Raw genomic sequence first — 8,590 nt, 5'->3', positions numbered from 1 at the left:
TAATGATTTTGTAAGGATTGCAATCTGCTTTAACATAGCTGCCAGTGTTTACATGCCCTACACTAATCTGTCCATGTACAGTTTGTCAGCAGCACTACCTATGGTTTCCTTATCACAGATGCTGCATCCTCACCCTTTTATAGTGAGGGGCTCAACTTATCGTAAAGGGAACATATGTTTTCAGCACACCTTCTCCTTCACAATTCATCCTTATTAATGTTCATTCAGCATATTAATAGAAGATGCAATGTTTCAGAACCTCACAAGTTCTCTTTATCAGGGACCCTATGAGGTTTCTGTAAAGTTCCAAAAAATTGCATTTTCTTTTGATATGCTGAATGAATGTCATCAAAGAGGAATTTTGAAGCACAAGGTGTGCCAACAACATGTCTTCCCTATGTATTAATGTGGCACCATTCACTAAATATTCCAAGCACACAAAATAGGGTGTTTACCGGTATGGCATACAATGAAGACTAATCTATAATGACTTATCCAAAAGCCCCCTTACTGGTCCTTCTAAGCTTGCTGACCTAAGTTCAAATGCCAGGCAGTGTATTATGGTTAGAAAGAATTTGGTTGGGTGCATTAATTTGCCGGGACAGCCAATTTTGAATCCACTGGATTTTGCCACTCATCTATGGTAGTGGCGAACCCAAACCTAATCCCCGTTGTGGTGCTTTATGATTTCATATGGATCATGCAGCACTGGAATCTCAATAGCAAGTCATACTGGGGAAACATAGCAGACACTTTCACTAGTATTTCTATCAATTTGTGGGTGGTGTTTATGTAAAATGGTGGTAGGTTGCCTTGCACTGTATACTTATTTTTGCAATGTAAAAAAGGGTTGTGATTTGTTGTGTATATTGTTAGGAATTTTGTAGCCTAACTCAAACCAACATGTTTTGGTTCACTTTTAGATAGAGCAGGGGCAATAATACATGGTCAGAAGTTCTAAACCTTCTCCCGTCTACTATAAATGTTTTGTTTTTCCCTCTGTCCCCATTGGAGAGATTTCTTGTTACCGTCTTGCCTGACAGGAAGTGAGAGCAAATTTCCCCAATAGGGATACAGACAGCATTAAAAACTTGACAGAGGCTCCCACTCTTCCCCACTTATAGTTTTGGCTGAAATTTAGCTTTAGGCCTGGTTCACACCTAGACGGCACCATTTTTGTGCGTTTGTACGCTCGTTAACAGCATGTGGTTATTTGCGTGTTTATGAGCATTGTGCACATTTGTATGTGCGTTTTTTTATACATGAAAACACCTGTTTTGATTGGCAGCTCATAAAACATAGTTGGCAATGGAAGAACGCGCGTATAAACAAGCAAAAACGCAAACAAAAATGTGCAACATGCTTCTGTAGTGCATTTTTTGGGCATTTCCATTGAAGTCTATGGGGCTTTTAACTGCCCAATGAAGCTCCTGTACCTTTTCGGGCGTTTTGCGTTTTTCTGCTCAGGGGTGAACCAAGGACATTGAAAATCATGGGATTTCTTGTGTTGTGCATTTAAAAGCGCTTTTCCAACTGCTCAAAAACGCCTAGGTGTGAACCAGGCCTTAAAGTGACTCTTTCACTTTTCACATGCAGGAAATAATAAGTATCTTACCACATAAATACTGTTGAAAGGTTACACAGCATTAAATTGTGAAAGCCAGGAAAGCAAACTCACAAATTACACAAAGGACTCATTTTAAGGTACATGCCAGCTATAATAAAACTCTTTCTGATGGCCACTACATGTTCCGCATCATCCTACCTGTGCAGATCATGTTGGGAGTTGTAGTTCAAGTGAGTCACTAAGGAGTAGGTGTTGACTGCAGTCAGCACACTCTTTACTAATGCATCTATTTAGCATAGCTGCTGCACAAAGGAATTACGGAAGTAATCGTTTTAGCCATTAAAGTGTATGTAAATCCAAACAATAACTTGCTTTAAATAGCAATCTTTTTCTTGTTAAAGCTGAACACCGTGCAATTAAGAAAAAAAAAGCTTCTAAGGCTCTCATTTAGTTTCTGAATGCGCTTTCCTATGATTACCCAGGCATCTCTTCTGTCAATAGATACCAGTGATCACAACCTGCTCTCCTTGCAACTGACCTGTCTTGTTGTCACCCCTTGCCTCATGATGTCATGAATAGTGGTGTTTCCTATTAGTGGCCTTTTTGATAGTCAAGGGACCGTGTCCACATCACCAGAAATCAATGAGAGAGTTCTAAGAAAATCCCTCCCACGCTACAGACCAGAAGAGAGTAGCAAAGTGATGCAGCCTGTCATGTGACTGCAGTTTCAGGTAAGGAATTGGAAGATTTAGGCAAAATAAAGATATATGGAATAGTAAAGTAGTAAAGTTTGAAAGGAAAATATTTTAGTTTTTTGGTTTTTAAGTATGCTTGGAAAAGGTTCCTTTTATTACTGTTTCATGAGAGTTATTAAATACTTGGTAAAGTTGCTGGCCGTTTCCTCCCTACATGGTCTTCCTGTGATGGGGTGACAACGCTAAACACAGACTTCCAATGCCGTGGTAGCATTGTCACCATTGCATCAATTCTCCAGCATTTGAACTATATGATGCCATGCCCACATGCAGCGTGCCTGCAAGGTCCCATTGTAAGCTTGTGTTGTCACAAGCAGACACACTTGCTGGCCTGACTTGAAATGCCTGAGTGACAGAGCCTTCTATAGGAAGGCTCACTGTCTGCCCCTCTGAGAGCATCAGAGCAGTGTAGTGTGCATGAGAATAAATCAGCTCCATGATAAGCCACTGCGGCCTCAAACCTGCCCACAATTCAAAGGGCAGCTGTATAGCAGTGATGTGATTGCTGAGTAGATTCAGGCCTGGCGTTACCGCAAGGCAAGGCAAAATGCACCTTGGCAAAAATCCTAGCACCGGCCCTGAGTAGATTAATTATTTTTATGAGTAGTTTTTACAATTGAATGTTAATGTAAATAGATATTAGGTAAATGCACTGCAACCTGGCTGTAGCTGGAGCACAACTGGGTTAAAATATATTTTACAGCCAAAATCTGGAATATTTTTTAAATGCTATAATTAGATTCATCATTAGAATTATTTAGGCTCTATTATGTTATTCTTATTCAAAACTACTTATTTATACTTATTTAATTATTTATGTTACTTCCTTAGAGTTCTTCTTCAAGCAGTTAAAGATCAAATCTGATTTGTTGCCATCAGTTACTATAAATAATGTTCTGTACATTATTATCAAAGCATCCAGTGCTTTTGCTAAGGTTTCTTCATCTCTGTGTTAGGTCAGTACTGACAGTTGTTAAATAGGAGATATTTCTACTCCCTGGGTCTAAAAAGAAATAGGCAGTCCTTGAATTCATTAGTATCTAATAGGTTATTAAATTTGGCAGTTGGAACCAATTGTCGCTCAGCACACATGATAGGGAAAGAACTCTGGTGGAAAAATCTCTGAAAGAGCATGGCTAAAAAAACTGCACTCCCCCTGGGCAGCAAGTGGCTGGTTCTGCTGTGTTGGAGACTGGAGCAGATGAAACAGCAATGTTTGGCAGTTTAGCTGATAGCACAGATTAATGTGAGGAGCCGAAAGTGCTGCTCTATTGTTTGAAAGTTGAGCTGATGGCAATGATCATTGGGGGTTTGAGCTGAAGAAGCTGATCTACTGATGATGGGCAAAGCTGATAGGATTACTTGGTTGTGGGCTGAACTGGTATTACTCGAATGGATCATTTTGTTAAAAGAGCTGCTTGGCTTGATGGTTGAGCTGATGGTACTGTTTGGTCAGTGAGTTGAGCTGATGATTTTTTGTGGTTGGAGGGTTTAATTGATGGTACTGTTCAGTTGAAGATTTGAGCTGATGAAACTGTTCTGTGGCTGAAGAGTTGAGCTGACGATACTGCTCTGTGGCTAAAGGGTATGGACTGCTCTGTACTGCTTTGTGGATGCAAAGTTGAGTTGACAGTACTGCTTTATGGCTCAAGGATTGAGCTGATTGTACTCTACTGTGGCAGGAAATTTGAGATGATGGTACTGCTCTGTGGCTGAAGTGTTGAGCTGATGATACTGCCCTGTGACTAAAGGGTTTGGACTGATGGACTGCTCTGTGATTGCAAAGTTGAGTTGACGGTACTGTTCTAAGGCTCAAGGATTAAGCAGATTATACTCCTCTGTGGCTGAAAATTTGAGATGATGGTACTGCCCTGTGGCTGGAAGGTTGAGCCGATTATACTGCTTTGTTGTTGTAAAGTTGAACTGATGAAACTGCACTGTGGCTAAAGGCCTGAGCTGATGATACTGCTCTGTGGCTGAAGGGTTTAAACTAATGGCACTGCTTTGAGGATGCAAAGTTAAGCTGATGGTACTGCTCCATGGCTTAAAGTGACATTAAAGTCAAATTTGTTTTCCCTCCCCCCATGTTAATGTTAGCACTTACCTTAAATGATGTCTTTTATTCCAATCTTCTTCTTTCCCCATGTTTTCATCTGTCCCTCCAGCGGTGCGGCGGCTCTCCGATCCAGCGCTGACACCTCTCTGCTTTCAGGCACTTCCGATCCAGCATGTCTACAGGCGGGTGCACGCGTCCATAGACTTACCTTGCGTCTCTGCTCGTCTCCCGTCCGAGAATCGAAACTGCGCATGCGCCCGCCCCAAGATCTTTTGCGGCTGTACGAGCAGTTCCTGATTCTCGGCGCGGGAGCGCGCAAAGAAAAAAAGGTAAGTTTAAACCGCTGTTTTAGCAGGGGTTTTTTTAAAAACTGTTTGCCTATATCTACTGCTTTATAGCAGTAGATATAGGCAAAGAAATGGGAGGGTTTAGAACCCCTTTAAGGGTTGAGCTGAGGGTGCTGCACTGTAGTTTGAAAGTTGAGCTTTTGGTTCTGCTCTGTGGATGGAAAGCCCCACTGCAAAGGTTATTTTTTGGATTGCCTGGAGTTCTTTAAAGTATATCTCCACTTTTGCAGCCAATCTGACATAACACTTATTATATATTTGTTACATGTTCCCATTCACATAACATAAGCAGTTTATATTGTATTTACTTGAGTTAGGGTTTTTTGGATTCTATAGGGTTAACATTTCTACTTGCTTCTCCTTCTTTATAATAGTAGAATGGGTAGTGAGTGTTTAAAGAGTTACAAGCCTGGCTGCTGCATTCAAGCGTTAATAAAGGTAATGAGAGAAACACAATCCTCAAATGTCAGTCCTAAGTATTTTTATAAGGACAGATCACTGTGAAGGTGCTCAGAAAAAAAAACCTGGAATCAACCATGTTGCTTATCATTGGGGGTTTGAGCTGAAGAAGCTGATCTACTGATGATGGGCAAAGCTGATAGGATTACTTGGTTGTGGGCTGAACTGGTATTACTCGAATGGATCATTTTGTTAAAAGAGCTGCTTGGCTTGATGGTTGAGCTGATGGTACTGTTTGGTCAGTGAGTTGAGCTGATGATTTTTTGTGGTTGGAGGGTTTAATTGATGGTACTGTTCAGTTGAAGATTTGAGCTGATGAAACTGTTCTGTGGCTGAAGAGTTGAGCTGACGATACTGCTCTGTGGCTAAAGGGTATGGACTGCTCTGTACTGCTTTGTGGATGCAAAGTTGAGTTGACAGTACTGCTTTATGGCTCAAGGATTGAGCTGATTGTACTCTACTGTGGCAGGAAATTTGAGATGATGGTACTGCTCTGTGGCTGAAGTGTTGAGCTGATGATACTGCCCTGTGACTAAAGGGTTTGGACTGATGGACTGCTCTGTGATTGCAAAGTTGAGTTGACGGTACTGTTCTAAGGCTCAAGGATTAAGCAGATTATACTCCTCTGTGGCTGAAAATTTGAGATGATGGTACTGCCCTGTGGCTGGAAGGTTGAGCCGATTATACTGCTTTGTTGTTGTAAAGTTGAACTGATGAAACTGCACTGTGGCTAAAGGCCTGAGCTGATGATACTGCTCTGTGGCTGAAGGGTTTAAACTAATGGCACTGCTTTGAGGATGCAAAGTTAAGCTGATGGTACTGCTCCATGGCTTAAAGTGACATTAAAGTCAAATTTGTTTTCCCTCCCCCCATGTTAATGTTAGCACTTACCTTAAATGATGTCTTTTATTCCAATCTTCTTCTTTCCCCATGTTTTCATCTGTCCCTCCAGCGGTGCGGCGGCTCTCCGATCCAGCGCTGACACCTCTCTGCTTTCAGGCACTTCCGATCCAGCATGTCTACAGGCGGGTGCACGCGTCCATAGACTTACCTTGCGTCTCTGCTCGTCTCCCGTCCGAGAATCGAAACTGCGCATGCGCCCGCCCCAAGATCTTTTGCGGCTGTACGAGCAGTTCCTGATTCTCGGCGCGGGAGCGCGCAAAGAAAAAAAGGTAAGTTTAAACCGCTGTTTTAGCAGGGGTTTTTTTAAAAACTGTTTGCCTATATCTACTGCTTTATAGCAGTAGATATAGGCAAAGAAATGGGAGGGTTTAGAACCCCTTTAAGGGTTGAGCTGAGGGTGCTGCACTGTAGTTTGAAAGTTGAGCTTTTGGTTCTGCTCTGTGGATGGAAAGCCCCACTGCAAAGGTTATTTTTTGGATTGCCTGGAGTTCTTTAAAGTATATCTCCACTTTTGCAGCCAATCTGACATAACACTTATTATATATTTGTTACATGTTCCCATTCACATAACATAAGCAGTTTATATTGTATTTACTTGAGTTAGGGTTTTTTGGATTCTATAGGGTTAACATTTCTACTTGCTTCTCCTTCTTTATAATAGTAGAATGGGTAGTGAGTGTTTAAAGAGTTACAAGCCTGGCTGCTGCATTCAAGCGTTAATAAAGGTAATGAGAGAAACACAATCCTCAAATGTCAGTCCTAAGTATTTTTATAAGGACAGATCACTGTGAAGGTGCTCAGAAAAAAAAACCTGGAATCAACCATGTTGCTTGCTGCAACAAAACATCTACAGGGAGAACTATATTTAAAAAATATATATATGTTTAGGTATGATGTGTGATAAGAACACATAAACCTATTGAAGGGTTTTCTTAAATTTGATTGCAAAAGTGGAAATACCCTTTAAAGTAGATCCAAACCCTAACTTAGTTTGCTAAAGTACTTTGCATCATAAAATAAGTGGCCTCAAGAAGGGGTATAGCCCTCTCCGATGTCTTTAGTTTTAGCCCATTTGCGTTATGTGTCCAAATTCCAGAAAAATACTGCAACTGCAAAAGTGGAGGAAATTGAGAATCCAGTCACTATAACAAATTCTCCTTTCTCACTACTAGCGATATCTGGTCGAAAACTCCTGCCTAGCAACAAACGTTTCTGTTAGTAATAATCCAGTTTTGTATAAAAACGGTCACATATTTAGTCACAGTCATAGTTAGTAGCGTGCGTCTTCCAGCCTGTAATAGCTCCATCATTCTTCACAATGACACCATACACTGAGGAACCACTAGACACAGTCAGTTGGATTCCGTCACAGATAGTGACCTCAAGCCAGGTTAGTAAGTGCTGTAATTATCTTTAACATAATGTGTAAAGAATTCCAGTCGGGGGCACAAGCCCCTTCTTATCACCCCCGTTAAATAATTGCAGGGTGCCTCATTGTGCCTTCTCCTTACTGTGGCTTTCTGCTGTTTTCGTTCTGCATGTCCAACTGCTGGTGGAAGGAGGGGTAGAAGGAAGGGTAGAGGTTGAACTATGGGACAACACACCATAATATACATATAAGAAAAAAATACATGGGTGGTCTTGAACCAGGGCATGCACCGGAGACATCGCCGGAAAGTCTGTGTTCCGTGGACAGATCCCTCAAAACAGGGACTGTTCGTGGTAAACACAAATTAATGGCAACTGTACAATACATTAACTTAAAGACTGGAACATATTCTATAAGCTAATGTAAATAGTGCCCCATCCCTGTTTTTTGTGTTTATTACTATTATTATACAGGATTTATATAGCGCCAACATTACAATATAAGGAAGACATTACAATCACAATACAATTCAAGACAAGATGGTAAGGAGAGCCCTGCCCATGAAGGCGTACAATCTAAAAGGGTGCTGGATAGAGAATGAGGTTAGGGATTGGTAGAGCTTGTGTAGGACAGGTATGGCAATCTTTGTTGTTCTAGACTTACAGACTACATGTTCAAAAAGTTTTGTGTTTTTTATATGTACAAAGTCCTGATTATGACAGCAGTGAAGCATATCTTATCTCTGTAGGTTTAACTCGATGGACTTGTGTCTCTTTTCAACCTGACTAACTAACATATGTAACTATGTAATATGGAAGGGTAAAGGCAAAGAAATTATCTGCCGTCTATTACTCAACACAATCTTGTCAGATGTGTAAGGAAAATGGATTAAGAGCACAAAGGTGAGGTAAAAACAGGCATTACATTTGATAAGATACACCAGCAATCAGGGGCGTAACTAGAAATCACAGGGCCCCATAGCAAAATTTTGTATGGGGCCCTGTGATTTCTAGTTACATCCCTTGAAGAGCCCACATAGCTCACCTGAGGGTGACCCTGCAGAGCCCACCATAGAGTGTCTATGGTGGGCTCTGCAGGGTCACCCTCAGGTGAGCTATGTGGGCTCTTCAAGGG

This window comes from Nanorana parkeri, unplaced genomic scaffold (assembly GCF_000935625.1).
Source record: "Nanorana parkeri isolate BGI_ZX_2015 unplaced genomic scaffold, ASM93562v1 scaffold54, whole genome shotgun sequence".
Classification (NCBI taxonomy): Eukaryota; Metazoa; Chordata; class Amphibia; order Anura; family Dicroglossidae; genus Nanorana; species Nanorana parkeri.
This window is presented reverse-complemented; position numbering follows the sequence as displayed.